The sequence below is a fragment of the Colobus angolensis genome, unplaced genomic scaffold (assembly GCF_000951035.1).
Source record: "Colobus angolensis palliatus isolate OR3802 unplaced genomic scaffold, Cang.pa_1.0 Scaffold29, whole genome shotgun sequence".
NCBI classification, from domain to species: domain Eukaryota; kingdom Metazoa; phylum Chordata; class Mammalia; order Primates; family Cercopithecidae; genus Colobus; species Colobus angolensis.
Window position 1 is genome coordinate 5413031 of NW_012116154.1, and position 18227 is coordinate 5431257.

The 18227-nt window shown below is 42.1% G+C and overlaps 1 protein-coding gene and 1 pseudogene across 3 annotated transcripts in view; both read right to left on the minus strand.

Annotated features, from left to right (window-relative positions):
* TBC1D1 (TBC1 (tre-2/USP6, BUB2, cdc16) domain family, member 1) overlaps positions 1 to 18227 on the minus strand; it is a 249133-nt gene that overhangs the window by 163060 nt on the left and 67846 nt on the right. The gene's annotated exons all lie outside the window — the stretch shown is intronic.
* Positions 14156 to 14801, minus strand: LOC105516791 (annotated as a pseudogene).

Genomic DNA, 18227 nt, shown 5'->3' on the forward strand with positions numbered 1-18227 from the left:
ATCAGACAGTTCATGTCACATTCTCTGAACCTGTTTCCACCTTGTAAATTGTGGATATTAGGCCCATGGTCTCCAAGGTCCCTTCCAAGCTTCCCTCAGGTATGTTGTGAAATATACACTAAATTAAATGCCCATGGCCAGGGGTGGTGGCTCACAACTGTAATCCCAGCACTTTCAGAGGGTGAAGTAGGTGAATCACCTGAGATCAGGAGTTCAAGACCAACCTGGCCAACATGGTGAAACCCCATCTCTACTAAAAATACAAAAATTAGCTGGGCGTGGTGGCACCTGTAATCTCAGCTACTTGGGAGGCTGAGGCAGGAGAATCACCGAACCCTGGGGGCAGAGGTTGCAGTGAGCTGAGATCATACCACTGCACTCCAGCCTGGGGGAAGAGTGAGACTCTGTCTCAAAAAAAGAAAAAAAAAAAAAGCCATGGAGAAAGTCAAGAGAAATATCAGGCCATGCACAGTGGCTCATGCCTGTAATCCCAGCACTTTGGGATGCCAAGGTGGGAGGATCGCTTGAGCTCAGGAGTTCAAGACCAGCCTGGGCAACATGGTGAGACCTCATGCCTACAAAAAGGAAAAATAAAAATAAATTAGCTGGACATAGTGACACATGCCTGTAGTCCTAGCTACTCGGGAGGCTGAGGTGGGAAGATCATTTGAGCCCTGGAGTTCAAGTCTGTACTGAGTTGAGATTCAGCCACTGCACTCCAGCCTGGGTGACAGAGCAAGACCCTGTCTCAAAACAAAGTAACATCATTCCAACAGAGGCCACCCTTGAAAAGGGCCTTCAAAGCATCCTAGGGAAGTGCTATTGTCTCATTCTTTTCAGCAGTGATATTCCCTGCTTAATGAAGGTGGAAAAAGGAGTGCATTTGCAGCCATTTAGCCAAATCTTTCCCTGTTACCACATCACTTTCCCAAACACTTAGAAGAAATGGAGGCTGACAGTTCCATTACAGCGAGAATGCTTCTGGACTCTACGACCTTACTATTCAACGTATGGTCCACAGACCAGTAGCCTTAGCAGCAACTGGCTGTTTGTTAAAAATGCAGAATCTCAGGCCCTGCCTTGATCTAGACCTACTGCATCAAAACCTTCATTTTACCAAAATTCCAGGTGACTGGTATACTCATTAAAGTTTGAGAAGCACTAGTAGATGAGATTCATTAACATTGGTCTTAAAACATTAATGATTAAAAGGTACTGACCAATAGGCCCTGGAGAAAGCAGCCAAAATTGTCCTGTGTTCTTGGACTGGTATGAACCAGTTCCACTAGAGAGCGACCTAGAGATTATCAGGCAACAACAGTTTTGATGTGAGTGGATGGTCAGCTGAGGACCAGACTAGACAAGCTGAACCCAGGACAAATGTCATCATACTCCATCACTCCAACTCCTACACGAAACTCTCCAAAAATGCCCAGAATTTAGAAGCAACTCTGGGGAAAGGATGGGGAGAACCCTGAATTGACTAAAGAAATCTGAAGTACCTATGACAAAGATAAATTTTCTGCCACAAAAAATAGGGATGCCAAATGGAAATTGCATTAGGTTTAGGGGAATAAAAACTCTATTTCTTGCAAAAGCAGGCCAAATCCTGAATGTAACAGTTACAGCGGGAACGTATGCAGGCAGGTGAAATAAGGACATGAAGACTTCATTGTTTAAACCTGGATCCAATTCACTGTATATACCCATCCAGGGTAGAGGCTCCTGCAGTCTGGGTTAGAATTTGTCTAAGGTTTGTGTTATCTTTTAGGTACACAGAGGTCTTTCTCTGATCCAAGTTTTCCTTCCTAATCCAGGAGTAGGCAGAATCACTCATCTCATGGGAAAGTAGGAGCCTTTGAATTGGGTAGATTTGATAGTAATGTGTGGTGCTCTAACACCAAATATTTTAAGAAATATACATGACAGCTCTTATTTTAATTCACTACCAGCATGTAGCTTGCCAGTCACACTGCACAAAGATATTCCCTGTTATAATCTAGAATTCCATGAAAGGGAAACTTAACAGAAAATCTAATCCTATACTCAAATACACAATTTTATGTAAAATACCACTCTCCCACCCATCTGAAAAATATATCCTTCCCTCAAGGAACTGCATATGCTACCATGAAAGGATTGTATGTATACTGGGCATCAGTATTTTTTTTTTTTTTTAAGACGGAATTTCACTTTTCTTGCCCAGGCTGGAGTGCAATGGCACGATCTCGGCTAACAGCAACTTCCGCCTCCTGGGTTCAAGTGATTCTCCTGCCTCAGCCTCCCGAGTAGCTGAGATTACAGGCACCCACCACCACACCTGGCTAATCTTTGTATCTTTAGTAGAGACAGGGCTTCTACATGTTGGTCAGGCTGGTCTCAACTCCCGACCTCAGGTGATCTGCCTACCTCAGCCTCCCAAAGTGCTGAAATGGCAGGCATAAGCCACCACACCCAGCCAGGCATCAGTAATTTTTAACATCTCCAAGGTGGTTCTCTCATGCAGTCAGAATTGAGAACCTCTGCAGACAGAATAGTCATTGCTCAAAGACACTGATAGTTTCCAGCCCTGACTGTCTATCAGAGTCACCTGTAACTGTAATGGGAGGGTGGTGGAGCGAGAGGGAAAGTAGAGGGCAGATGATTTGACTGTTTTGGAGCAAAGGTCAAATTCTCAGAGACCTCAAAGGGCAGGCAGTTCATATAAATGTGTGAAGAGGGCAAGGTGTCAGAGGATAAAGAAGGAAGGAACTACGGCATCTTGGAGAATGCATTCTCAATTACTAAAACACTCCAGCTAGCTGAGTCAAATGTGTCAGCCCACTGAACTCAGCCTGAGAGGTCATTATTGGTGTTGACCCATAATGTTGACTCTGGGTTTACTTAAAGCTTAGAAATCTATTCTAACAAGTGATTCTGATTATCAGCCAGAATCGAGAACCACTCTTACAGTTTTAGATCCTTTACTTTTATTTTATTTTATTTTATTTTTTGAGATGGAGTCTCACACTTTCGCCCAGGCTGGAGTGCAGTGGCGTCATCTCACTCTATTCACTGCAAGCTCCACCTCCAGGGTTCACGCCACTCTCCTACCTCAGCCTCCCGAGTAGCTGGGACTATGGGCACCCTCCACCACACCCAGCTATTTTTTTTTTTTTTTTTGTATTTTTAGTAGACATGGGGTTTCACCGTGTTAGCCAGGATGGTCTCAATCTCCCAACCTTGTGATCCACCCAACTCGGCCTCCCAAAGTGCTGGGATTACAAGGGTGAGCCACGGTGCCCAGCCCCTTTACTTTAAAAAATATACATAGATGCTTTGTGGAAAGCAATAGGCTATCCAAATAGGACTGCAAAGATGTAAACATGATAGTAACTGATATGGTTTTGCTGTGTCACCACCCAAATCTCATCTTGAACTGTAGCTCCCATAATTCCCACAAGTTGTGGGAGGGACACGGTGGGAGATAACTGAATCATGGGGGTGATTTCCCTCATCCTGTTCTCATGGTAGTGAATAAGTCTCATTGAGATCTGATGGTTTTATAAGGGGGAACCCCTTTTATTTGGCTCTCAATTCTTCTGTCTGTTGCCGTGTAAGATGTGACTTGCTCCTTCTCGCCTTCTGCCATGATTTTGAGGCCTCCCTAGCCACGTGGAACTGTGAGTCAAACCACTTTCCTTTTTAATTACCCAGTTTTTGGTATGTCTTTATTAGCAGCATAAGAATGGACTAATACAGTATCCCTACAGAAATCCCCAATTGTTGTCTAAGTAACTTTAAAAGGATGCTTTAATGTCTCACCATCTCAGCACTCCTGAGATATTAATGGAGGACTTGAAAGACAGGGTGGCCAGTCTGGGAACTGGAACAGTTGCTTCCCTACTAAGCCTGACCATATCCCCTCCAAAACAAACCCTGACACTCCTGCCCCAGCTCTTCTGCCAATTTCTTCTGTTTAGGAGGAGCAAGAAGCAAGGGCAGCAAAACTTCCTGTGAGTTTAGGAGGTGATGCCAGGCATGCTGCCCTCCAGTGTGGGGGCCAGTGAGGTAGGGACACATGCAAAAGAATGACCTCACTCTGCCAGCTTGATCTTCCCCACCCTCAGACCTGTTTAAAAGTAGAGCCATTGTAATATCAACTGTACAAGGAAATTCAACTGGGTTTCAAGTGAATCAGAACCACTTGGCAATGGATCAGGAATGTATTCACTTCACAAATATGAATATTCATTACCACCTATTGTGGAAAGCCACAGAATTCCTTGCAGGAAATAGAAAAACTGAGTCAGACCAGAATCCTGCCCTCAAGGGGCATAGAGGGTAGCAGGGAAGCTCAGGCAGGGAAAAGAGTGACAAAACCCTGAAGTTATTTTCCCTTAAAGCCCAGGTGAAGCTTTGATGAGTTCCCAGAGAAAGGAAAATAACTTCAGGCTGCAAAGGAAAACCCAGCTTCCTGGCTGGTTTCAGGCCTTTTACAGATGGTGTAGAGGGAATGGGTTTTCCAGGAAGAAGGATCCGCATGGAGAAAGGCTTAGAGGATTAGTGTTCTCTGGAAATCAGGCCTTGCATAGGAGAAGATAGGACAGAAATCAGAGCTTCATAGTGGAGAGGGAACATTAGTGTTAGTTTGATGATATGCAGCCATCTCTTACAAACAGAAAAGTTTGTTTCCAAAGAAACCAGTATTTGCCAAGGATAATACCAAATCCTGAAAATCTAACACTAAAAATCCCTCTGCATAAATTGAAAACATATATGCCCATGTAAAAATGTGTCCATGAATGTGCACAGCAGCACAACTCACAAGAGTGGAAACAACCCAGATGGCCCTCAACTGATGAATGGATCAACAAGATGTGGTATATCCATACAATGGAATATTATTTGACTATAATGAAGTATAGACACATGCCACAACATTGATGGACCTTGAAAACACTATGCCAATTGAAATAAGCCAGTTACAAAAGACTGCATACTGTATGATTCCATTTATATGAAATATCCAGAATAGGCAAATCTATAGAGACAGAAAATAGACTAGTAGTTGCCAGGGGCTGGAGAGAAGAGAATATAGGGAGAGACTGCTAATGGGTGCAGGGTTTCTTTTTGCAGTGATGACAATGTTTTGGAATTAGATGGTGATGATGGTTACACTAATATACTAAATACCAAAATTTGTGGATTCGCTAAATACCAAAATGTTACAGAATGTAAATTATATCTTAATTTTGGTAAATCCCTCTATGTGATGATGATTGAAAGACTTTAGGTAAGTTAAGTCGCTGAGCTCTTGTAATAATGGAACCCACACTTAAAAGGGCTAGTTTTGGTGACTCATGCTTGTAATCCCAGCACTTTGGGAGGCTGAGGCAGTGGATCACCTGAGGTCAGGAGTTCAAGGCCAACCTGGTCAATGTGGTGAAACCCAGTCTCCACTAAAAATACAAAAATTAGCCAGGCATGGTGGTGGTGGATGCCTGTAATCCCAGCTACTCTGGAGGCTGAGGCAGGAAAATCACTTGAACCCAGGAGGTGGAGGTTGCAGTGAGCCGAGATTGTGCCATTGCACTCTAGCCTAGGTGACAAGAGCGAAACTCCGTCTCAAAAAAAAAGAAGAAGTAAAAAACAGATAAAGCACTGGCCTATAGTAGATGCACAGCAAATTTTGGCTGTAAATGTAGTGGTGGTAGTAATAGTATTAGTAGTAGCAACAATGATTGGTATTGTAATAATAGTGGGAATTATATGTTTTAAATGTAGAAGTAAAACAGAAATGATGGGCTGGAGGCCTCAAGCTCAGAGCTGGGTTTATAGATACACAAAATAAGACAGGACATACAGTTAAGATCAGAGAAGAGATTGTGTGTAAGCCAAAATTCACTGCAGCATGGTGGGCCTGCAGCATGTGTCTCGGTATTTTCCTCTCCCTTTTTATGAGTTGCAGTGTCTAACAGCAAAACTGTGCTCCATTTGTTACTTTAACTCCATAAGCCAAGCCACAAATTGTCCAAGTGTCTTTGGTAAATTCCTATCATACTAGCTGGGCAGAGACTTGGTACACACAAGTGTCACTAGCCTGCCACACTTTCAACAGTTTGGAAATTCATCCCCAGGCATGGGTCCTGCTCACTCACACATGGAACTCACACTTGCTCTCCCAGCCCCGCACCTCCAATCCCTCCTTACCTGTCTACATCGCTCACTTTCTCTCGAGGACACACCCACACTCACATTTTAAATCATACCAGATTCAAGATGAATCTTCAGGTGGCAAGACGGAGTATTTGAAGATCATCATCAGAGCAAACGGTGCTCAATAAATTGGTTCATGAAGGAAAGAAAGTGTAGAGAAGTAGAAGGACAAATTAGGTGAGGACTTATTGAGGAGTACCTTATTAATTGAGGTGGGTACCTCAAGAATATTCTACCTTGATGTATCCATGTCGACATTTAAATCAAGGTCTCCAATTTTATGTTTTGATTTTGTGCGTTACATCATAGTTTCCTGTTAGCCAGAATAACAGCAAGCAGACTTCATGAGAACAGTTTTAGTGACCCCAGCCACCTTCATTAAATGTATCCAAAAGCCTTGCAAAATTAAAAGCTGGCTGCAGTCACACCAGAAATACTAAGAAGACTGCAAGGTAAAAGGGAACCCCCAAACTTGCAACCCCAGAGGAGACAAGATAGTAACAAAGTCCCTTGAGAATAAAGTTCACACAAGCTTGGGGATGCCTTTCTTTCTCCTTGTACGTAACACTCTTGCTGAAACAGAAATTTACTTATGACATAGGTCTATCTCTTCATTAACAATCAATTCATTAAAATGCTGTGATATTTCAAAAACAGCTAAATTATTATGTTTTGCTATTTAAACATCTGTTCTCAGTATGTTGTTCAATACGTACAGCAATCATGTTTACTTTTTAGCTTGTAAGACATTCCAAAAATAGAATCAGTGTTTTTCTATTTTTAGTTCAGTCTAAAAAGTTTAAGCAAATAATCTTCTTTTCAAAACACTGTACACTCCTTTCAAATTCATGGAAAAACCCAGCAGTCATGAGCTCATAAAAGAAAACACTGTAAACATTTAGAGTCCAAAGATTTTGACACCCACACCCTGTCCTGTAACTCAACATAGACTCTCAGCTTTAAACTCAGACATTTTGCTATAATTTATAGTGGAAACATTAGAAGCATCACTCGACAGAGCACTAATTTTATCAAGAAATAACTTTTTTTTTTTCTAAACTGAAAGTTCTATTTCTCCTTCAAAAATAAGACTGAAAAGAATCAACTCCTATTTCCTAATCAAATCTATTCGTTAATAAAAATCTGACCCAAACTTCCTCTTTCCACTTCTTCTATAGTAAATCAAAATTTTCTGTTTTTTTATAAGGTGGTTTAGTTTGCCTTTGTTTAGGATAATTACCCACTTCTGAAATAATTTCTCTTTTTTATCTTTTTTTTTTTTTTCCCTGAGACAGAGCCTTGCTCTGTCATCCAGGCTGGAGTGCAATGGTGTGATCTCGGCTCACTGCAACCTCTGCCTCCCAGGTTCAAGCTGTTCTCCTGCCTCAGCCTCCCAGGTAACTGGAATTACAGTCATATGCTACCACATACAGCTAATTTTTGTATTTTTAGTAGAGACAGGGTTTCACCATGTTGCCCAGGCTGGTCTTGAACTCCTGACCTCAGGTGATCCACCTGCCTCGATCTCCCAAAGTGCAGAGATTAGAGATGTGAGCCACTGTGCCTGGCCCTCTTTTTTTTTTTTTTGAGATGGAATCTCATTCTGTCTCCCAGGCTGGAGTGCACTGGCACGATCTCGGCTCACTGCAAGCTCTGCCTCCCTGGTTCACGCCATTCTCCTGCCTCAGCCTCCCGAGTAGCTGGGACTACAGGCGCCCGCCACCACACCCGGCTAATTTTTTGTATTTTTAGTAGAGATGGGGTTTCACTGTGTTAGCCAGGATGGTCTCGATCTCCTGACCTCATGATCCACCTGCCTCGGCCCTCTTTTTTATCTTAATAAGATTCCTTTAAAATTGCCAAGTTTTAAACACAAATGAAGCTCTTTGTGATTGTCCTCACTCTTTTCAAAGCCTAAATTTATGTGCTTCAGCGCTGAATTTTGGATCAGAATTGCACGGCAAGCACCTGGAAATAAATGGTGCCACAAACCTCTGCAGAAATGCACGAAACAATTTGAATTTGTCTCCTTTGTTGTAGCTTAAGATTCCTACAAAAAGTCCACCAAGCCACATGTACTTGCATCTCAACAAGAAGAGTGTGCCTGGTAAAACTCAGTGTAATTTTCAGGTGCACTGAGCACATTCATTTTCCAGAATATAAGACCCAAGTGCCATGTTCCTAGGCAAATGCCCCTCTGAAAACCTTTAAGATAAAAGGTGTCTCCAGGGTGGGGAACATAACACACTGGGATGGTGGGGGGCTGGGGGAGGGATAGCATTAGGAGAAATACCTAATGTAAATGATGAGTTGATGGGTGCAGCAAACCAACATGGCACATGTATACCTATGTATCAAACCTGCATGTTGTGTACATGTACCCTAGAACTTAAAGTATAATAATAATATGAAAAAGATAAAAGATGTCTCTATACTTAGCAAAGGAACTCATAGATTATAAAATAAGCCACCATCTCCATCTTAGTCTCTGTGCACAGCTAGAGAAGGTACATAATTGAAAATGTCTATTGATCTTGATAGGAGATGTAAGGGCTGAGAAAATGTAAGAGGAAAATAGCTTAGCTTCTCTTTTCCATTTGTGTCAGGATCCCACTCAGTTTTTTAAACGCTTTTAAGTAGTGACGTCTGAGTCATTGCTCTTCTCACCTGGAATTTTTCAAACACGACAGAAGTTTTGCTCTGGGCGAGGTGAAGATAAATTCAGCTTTCAGATGAGGGTCAGGAGTCATCTACAGTGGGTCAATCAATTTGTACATGGACTTGTGGAGTCTTTCTCTGTGTGAGGCAGCCCAGGCTGTCCAGGTGCTTGCTGCTAGCTTCTACCTGCTGGCAACCAGCTATGTGACATCAGACAGTTCATGTCACATTCTCTGAACCTGTTTCCACCTTGTAAATTGTGGATATTAGGCCCATGGTCTCCAAGGTCCCTTCCAAGCTTCCCTCAGGTATGTTGTGAAATATACACTAAATTAAATGCCCATGGCCAGGGGTGGTGGCTCACAACTGTAATCCCAGCACTTTCAGAGGGTGAAGTAGGTGAATCACCTGAGATCAGGAGTTCAAGACCAACCTGGCCAACATGGTGAAACCCCATCTCTACTAAAAATACAAAAATTAGCTGGGCGTGGTGGCACCTGTAATCTCAGCTACTTGGGAGGCTGAGGCAGGAGAATCGCTTGAATCCGGGAGGTGGAGGTTGTAGTGAGCCGAAATCATGCCACTGCACTCCAGCCTGGGTGACAGAATGAGACGCCATCTCAGGTAAATAGATAAAATACATAAATAAATAACAGGTTTGTGCCTGGCAGCCTTAGCTCAGGGTCAAGATAGAACTAAACATATCTGCTCACCAATCTCGAGGTCATAATATCACAAGGGCCCCGATGCTCCTGGAACTTTTCCAGATATCTAGAGTTCTTGTTCTCAGGGACAAGATGAGCATAAAGAAGAATGCCAACTCAGTGCAGGGATCACCTCCCTCCACTTCAAGGTACCCCTGCTCCAAGATCAAGGGTCAGGAAGGATGAAAACAATATCCACTGAGTACTTATTGCATGCCAGATGTTTTCATATATTATCTATCTCACAGCCCTAGATGGTAAGGGTAATCATAATAGTAGTAGAACATAGTGTGTATTGAGTGCTTCCTAACTGCCAGGCACTGCTAAAACCAGCAAACCTTCAGGCAGCATCCATCATGCACCAGGCATTGTTCTAAGCATTTACAGTGCATGAGGTCGAGAGTATGAATACCTATTTTTGGATGGGGAAACTGAAGCACTCAGCTGGGAAAGGAGAAAACCAGAATCAGACCCAGGCACTCTGCCAACTTAACCACTTTACTTCACAGCCGCTAATTACCTTAAAACCCTGCTGCAAGGTATTACTTATTCTGTCTTGCAGATGAGGAAACTGAGGTTCAGGAAAGTAAAATAACTCACCAAAGGCCTCACCTAGGCACAGTGGAGCAGTGTCTGCATAGACCACCTGTCAGCATCCCTCCAAGCAAGTCCTAACTGCTACAAACACAGGGCTTCATGCTCTAAGATTTCAGGGAGCTGGCATGGCCCAGAGAAGTTCTCTAGACAGCCACTATGCTCTGGCAGCTTCCTGCCAACAGCAGGCTCTGTCAGGGAAGGAACTTGGCCTTTTTCATGAGGCTGGGAACAGACCTGATGCTAGCTAGATGAGATACAAATAGACATGAAATGGCAGCAGATTCTAAAGAACGAATGAATGAGGTAGGAAGGAAGGAAGAGAGAAAGGAAGCAAATTCTTGTTGGGTCTGAGGCAGCAGGGCCCTTCTCAAGGGTACAGCCAGACCGGGGGCTAATAAGAAAGTGAGACCTGCAGTAAGCTACCTCTTGTCCCCATCCAGGCTATGCTGGGGCCAGCAAGCCAAACTCCATCTGAACCCAGGACAAAGCAGGAGCTGAGCTGCCCGATCTGGGGAAGGCAGGCACATTGGTCCTCTCTGTGAAAAACTGGTCAGGCTAGTGGACAGGAAAAACCCTGACCTCCCAGTGCCTAGGAAATTCAGTGGCAGGGGGCTTGGCCCTGGCCATAGCCTAATGGGAACCTGAGTGTCCAGTTGGATCCCGAGTCTTGAGTTGGATGTGTCAGTGGATCTAGCACAAGGTTTAGAATCACCTTACATGAAACACAGCGTCCTGACCCTCCTTTCCAACTGTGAGACTGTGGTGTATGCACTGAAGCCTAGGGGAGGGGACTCCAAGAAATGGGCACACAGCCTCTCTGTGCCAACACATGCTGCTTTAACTAATTTCATCAAGTGGTAATTTCGCATATCCAACCCTGGCCCATGTGTGTACAGAGCACCGAACTTAAGCCATTGCAGTCGTCATTGTAGTAATTCATTCAGCCACTCTATCTATTGCATTCCAGTCCTCAAGGATGCTACAGTAAGCAAGCCACCTGCCCCTAGAGGAACGTCTTATGGTCCAGCAAGCCCATACGGCAAGTAAACAGGAAATGGCACAACTGGGTGATAAATGCAGTGAGAAGGAAAAGAGAGGGTGCTATGAAAGCTTACAGAGAGGGCCCCTAACCAACATCAGGGACCCTATAGTCACCCTGGTGTTTTAAGCAGGCATCAAATGCCAAGTACAAATGAGCCATTGGGGGAAAAAGAGCAGAGATATTATTCCTAATCTACAAGAGAGTAGAGTCTGATATTGGATGTTTTTTATTATGGTATTCTTTTTTCTTGGGATCTTAAAAATTATTAAATATTTTTAAAACATATAAATAGCATAATATGAGAGATACCCATGTAATTACTACCCAGTCTTAGCAGTTTCAGATATTTTGTACATAAGCACATAGATGGGTATTTTTTTGACATGGAATCTCACTCTGTCACCCAGGCTGGAGTGCAATGGCGTGATCTTGGCTCACTGCAACCTTCACCTCCCAGGCTGAAGCAATTCTTCTGCCTCAGCCTCCTCAGTGAGTAGCTGGGATTACAAGTATATGCCACCATGCCTGGCTAATTTTTGTATTTTTAGTAGAGACGGGTTTTTACCATGTTGGCCAGGCTGGTTTCAAACTCCTGACCTCAGGTGATCTGCCCACCTGGACCTCCCCCCGCAACCTCAACCCTTTCTTGCTCCTGCTCTGCCATGTGAGATGCCGGCTCCCCCTTGGCCTTCGCCATGACTGAAAGTGTTGTGAGGTCTCCCCTGAAACCAGCAGATGCCAGTGTCATGCTTGTTCAGCCTGCAGAACTGTGAGCCCATTAAACCTCTTTTGTTTATAAATGACCCAGTCTCAGGTATTTCTTTACAGCAACGCAAGAATGGCCTAATACTATACTTTTTGTGAGTCAGTTTAAAAATGAGTATAAGCTAATAAATAAATATGCATAGCTTCAACTAAATGATTTTTATGGACTGTAGCAGAGGACCTGGCTTGTATTTTCTTAATGGTTTCATGTCTCATGCCAAGGCTATCATATGCAAAGAAACATCTGAAAAAGAGTTGATGTTTATTGCCAAGGAAATACTTAAACTGACTGTAATGAAGATGTTAAAGAGCTTCAGAGAAGCTGTAGACTATTTCCCTGGGCTGACCACAGACACACTTTAAAGCAAAGGCCATCTGATCATTGGACTTAGGGTGATTTTTAAAACACTTTCTTTTTTTATCCAAGTTTTTATTCAATTCCCTTGACTTATTTCAGTTTAGAATTTGACTTCTTCTTATCCTCGTAGTAATCCTGAAAAAATTACTAAGAATAAAAAATATCGTAACTACTAACATAACTAAGTCCACAGGATATTAGAACTGAAAAGATATCATATAGCCACACCTCTTTATTTACAGGTGATGAAACTGAAGTCTGAGAGGTTAATTATTCACTCATCCATCCAACAAAGATTTATTGAATTTCTACTCTGATGTCATTTAGATCCTTACTATGGCAGTAAACATTTAGAAATTTAAACATGTTTCGTGTCTCTATCAACAGCTTTAAGAGTAAAATTTTATACGTTACCAGCTTGCCCAAGGTTGCATAGCCATTAAATAGAGGAAACAAGGTGAAGACCCAGGGAGTCTGACTCCAGTAATACTTCCTGTCTTGCCATGGGATATACCTATGGTTCTTGAGTCCAAAATGCAGAAATATGAATGTTACAGGAGAACGAGGCCCTACCATTTACAGAATGTGATGTCTTCCTTTACAGATGAAATTTAGTTCTTCTGGTGAAGAGGACAATGCCTGGGTAGGAACTTACGCCCACACCTAATGGAAACTTATCCTTGACCTGCATGACTACTGGCCCAAGACAGATTACTTGGAGCAGCCCACCATAGAATCAGCTCCAAGATAAGGGGAAGTACTTGGACTCCATAGTGAACAAAACAGAGATGGTCCCTGCCCTCATGGGGCTCATAATTTAGTGGGGAAGACAGGCAATATACAAGTGACTTCTCAAATGTTTTATGATTTGTCTTGAATTTTTAAACTTAAACCTTCTCCAGTTTTAAAATAGCATGGAAGCAAAAATCAATAATGGATTGGGGCAGATCACAAAATTGTAACTCTTCTCTAAGGACCAGTATGACAGCCTAGAAGTGAGACCTTGCATCTTTTCTGGAGGTCAGTTCTGACAGCATCCTTTGATTGAGGAGGGATTTGGAACCTTTGGGCTGTCATGCCCTTGATGGTTCTTAAATAGCCACATCCAGTTCGCTTTTTGTGGAATAACATGTTCAGAAACATAACCACCACCCACTTTCAGTAGAAAGAGCAAAACCACTAACATGTATAATGAATAGCAGCTCTGGGTCTAGGAAACTCACTAAGTCCTGGAATTCAGGAACCACAGAGGAACCCCTGAAGCCTTTCAGGCAATCTGGATTGACACCAGACATCTGTGACTCTATCAAAGCTTTGTACAGAATTCAAGGCATGGACATAAAAGTGCCTTAAGTTATAAGACATTAGAAGCATAAGACATGGGATTTCATGAATATTATTTAGCCATACAGACATTTTAAGATAATCAATGTTAGTCCTAGCTGCAAATATGTTCCCTATTTTTTTAGCATTCCACAAAATTCTCATTCTTTCAATTATCTCCCTTTGCTGCTAGGACCTCTTTAAGGCTTTCATCTGGTTCACGCTAGGCTGGGAAGAAAAGATGTAGGAAGTTCTTGGCCTGACCCTGGCCTTTTCTCCTTTATCCTTTGCTATTTCCTGTCTCCTGTTTCTCTACAGAAGTAAATCATGTTGACATATCCCCAAAGAGTAGGGGCCGTACTATGGAAGAAATATAGGAACAAGGGACAGCTGAGACAGATGCACATAAAGAGGAATATGACCCACTTTATATTTATGTATTTATTATGTTGTTAAACAAAGAATGCTTTATTAATACAAATACACACAAACTCTAAAGCACTAAGAAATTTAAATATCTATGTCATAGCAAACAACTGGTAATTCAACATCCAGGGTCAACAGAATGCTAGAAGGAGACTGCAACAGATTGCATTCCCATGGTGGAGAGGGCATCTTCACAGGTGAAGGGGGGCCCAGCTGAAACAGCTTTTCAAGCTCTCCCTCCTCATCAAGGATCATGAGAGGCACGCCACTCAAGGGGAGGTGTGCAGTCTGGCGCTCTTCAGGCAGGTCAAAACTCTCAAAGTCTAGAGGATTGAAGGGAAATAATTTTTCTATTTCTGGTTAGGCGTCATTTGAGGCAGGAACAGAGCTTTTTTTTTTTAACAGTCTTCTCAGTCATCTTTCTGACAGAAAAGCTTGGCTGTTTTTGTTTGCTGGGTCCATTGGTCTTTACTGACTTTTCTGTAGCTCTCTTGACAATTCCCAAAGCCTTTCTGGTAGCTTTAGGTAAGGCTGATGGAGCAGTGAACGTTTTGCCAAAACATGGTGTTAAACTTGAGATATCCCATCTAAGGCTTTGACTGAAGGTCCAGACCCCAGCTTCAGTCCATCCTTAGCAGCCACACGGGTGCCTGGTTCTCCATTTTCCTTATCAACATAGATCAGGGTAGCCATCCTGGATTATTGCTACTCTCAACAGCCAAATTCATCTAAGACCGTGGTCCCACTTTAGATAGAATGTTAACTATAGTGGAAATTGGTGTAATATCTAATTTTTGTGCCTAGCATATCATCTAGGAGTCAGCACGAACTCACACAAAGAGCACAGGCCTGAGGTCAGACAGACCTGGGTAGGAATCTCAGGAGTACCACTTTCTGTTAACTGTAAGATTTGGGCAAGTTAGCTAACATCCAAGCCCTATTTCCACATCCATAAAATGGAGGTAAAACCCAACTCTTATACATTGTGAAATGATCAAAAACCACTTAGGTAAAGTGCAGAACAACCAATAAATAAATAGTTTCTGCCTTTACTGCATTTTCTAATTTATAATGTACTTTTGCATACACGATTTCACTTCTTACTAACCTTTAATAAATGCAAGTCTTCCATTTTTTACTAAAGCAGCAACCCCAAAGTTTCTCTAAACTGCAAAATGCCCAAATGTTTCATCCTGATTTATCCCTTTTGCCAACTCTCATCTACTGGTGGCAGACAATCCAGCATGCAGTGGTGGGAAGAGCCGAGAGGTGCTGTCTGAACAATGTGACTACTAATGGTGACTGCTTGGGCAGGAATACTAGACTATGGCAATGACTATGTACCTTGGCCAACCCAACCCCAATCTAGTCTAGGCTATTGATTCACAGCAGCAAAGGGTCACTTCTGTTTCTAAGGCCTAGAGATAAGTTGAAGGCAGTTTTGCAGTGAGCCATTTCAATTCAATGATAAATATTCTTGCTGTCTAATTTATTCTATGAATCTTTGACCCATGGCCGTGTGTGTATGTATTTGAGCCCACATGCAAAAATATACAGTTGAGTCTTGAACAATACAGGATTGAGTTGCATGGATCCGCTTGTTCTCAGATTTTCTTCTGCGGCTGCCACCTCTGAGACTGCAAGACCATCCCCTCCTCTTCCTCCTCCTCCTCAGCCTACTCAGTGTGAAGACAACGAGGGTGAAGACTTTTATGACGATCTATTTCTACTTAATAAATAATGAAATATGTTCTCTTCCTTATGATTTTTCTTAATAACATTTTCTTTTGTCCAGCTTACTTTATTGTGAGAACACAGGATATAGTGCATATAACATACAAAACATGTGTTAGCCAACGGTGTTATTGGTGAGGTCAACAGAAGACTGTTTGTTAAGCTTTTTGGGAGTCAAAGGAGTCACAGGTGGATTTTGGACTGTGCAGGTGATTGGCACCCCTAACCCTCACATTGTTCAAGGGTCAGCTGCACCTATTTATTTGCATAAGGCCACCTCAAATACAAAGGGCCATTCAAAGGTATCATTAAAAGTCTTGCTCTTAACCTGAGACAGCTAGCTAGAAAGTGACAGAGCCGTGACTTGCACCTGGTATAACAAATGATTGATGTAACCTCTATTTGGAGCTTGTAAACTCAAGTGCCACCCAGAGTCAGTCAGGAAACGTAAATATATGATGTACCAGTAGAAGGTAATGGGGAACAGGGAGACTGGTGGGGTAAAGTGTGTATGCCAATCAGCAGGCATTCCAATTGAATTGTTTTTCTTCAAACACTATGGTAGGCAACTTTTAAAAAATAATTGCAGGCCACCTGTCTGCAATCCTGTCTCATTATATCATTAGGAGGAATTATTGTTAAGCAACTTCTTTCAACTGTTCTGACACATTCATTTTTTATTAATAGCCTTCTAATTGTTCTTTGAATTGGGGCAGAAATAATTAAAGTAGAAGATGTCGTATATGTGTCCTAAAGATGGGACAAATAAAGACCAGTGAGGTCTAGAGGTGTGAAAGCAAATCTAATCCAGGAACACTTTCTGGAGGAGGTGGCATTTGAGCTAGGAAGAAGTAAGAGGAAATCTCCCCAGGCAAAAGAAACAACGACAAGCAAAACAGAGGAAAGCATGGCTACGAGGTGAAATCAACTGTCCCATTTTGCTGGAAAATAGAGTACAGCATCTTGGAACTAGAAAAAAAGGCATGAAGAATCATCTGAGACCAGATACGGTCAAGGTTCTTGACTGCCAAGCTAAGGAATCTGGTGTTTATTGGTTAGAGATGAAAATGGGCTGCTCAGAGAATGGGTTTTCTAGATGAATCTGCTTTGTTGATCTTACAGACTCTTTCTTAACATGAAGCATACTTTTTTCCTAGACAACTTCAAATCTGAAAAATCTGTTACTATTCTTAGCATATGTTTTTGAAAGTAAACTTGGTCACCATAAATGTGTATGAGAAAGGGGGCACAAAAACTGGCAGCAAATCCAGTAACTGTAGCCATCTGTGTTTCTGTTGTTCTAAGTGGAGATCAGCAAAACTAGCATTTTAAAAAACATATAAGTATGGTTGAAGTAATATTTTCCGGTGAAGCTTTCCACAAGTGGCTGCTGATAATTTTATCTGGTATTTTAAAATAAAATATACTACCTACAGGACACCATGAAAAACTATCATCTGTTGCATTATAAATGGAAGAATAAAAGGAAGGAAAGACAGAAGGGAGGGAGGAAAATGATATGTAGCTTGTCAGGAAATGTACATCAAATGTCAGAATCGACCTTTTAAAAAGTAATAATGAGCAATAAGAAAAACATCAAACAATCTGTTCTGCACTTTTATGAAAAAGTGGTGTGGGATAAAAATGGAGTTTGGAGTCAGAAAGACTGTTTTGAAATCTCAACTCTCTTCTCTTTCTATATTATTTATTCTTTTTTTAAATTATTATTATTATTTTAAGATATAGGACCTTGCTCTGTTGCTGAGGCTGGAGTGCAGTGGTGTGACCATAGCTCACTGTAGCCTTGAACTCTTAGGCTCAGGCAATCCTCCCGCCTCAACCTCCTGAGTATATAGGACTACAGGCATGCACCCCCATGCCCAGGTAATCTTTCTATGCTTTGTAGAGAGGGGTCCTGCTGTGTTGCTCAGACTGGTCTTGAACTCCTGGGCTCAAGAGATCCTCCTGCCTTGGCTTCCCAAAGTGTTAGGATTACAGGTATGAGCCACCGTGCCCAGCAATACATATTTCTGTCAACAGATAAATTCCTTGTCTCTAAAACAGTAGTGTTATTTATTACTTCAATGATTGTGAAGAATGAAAACGTGTAATATCAGGTATCATACATTTGTCTCTTTCCTTCTTTTGGAAAGGAAGGGATATGCCTGCCACATTGTGTAACTGTGGCCATGAGTATTATACAAACTCATCAGGGGCTTATGTTCTCCCATCTCACGCAGGGAGTCTAAATGTTTATGTGGTCACCTTGATCCTTCATGTAAGGGGAGGGGAGTCATGGTGCAGATAATCCCAAAGACCGGATAAAAGTAATCCTTTAAGTTTCAACATGGCATGCATCAGTGGCTTCTTTGGGAGAGTTCATTTCTACACTCCCCTCTTTTTTTTTTTCTTTTTTTTTTTT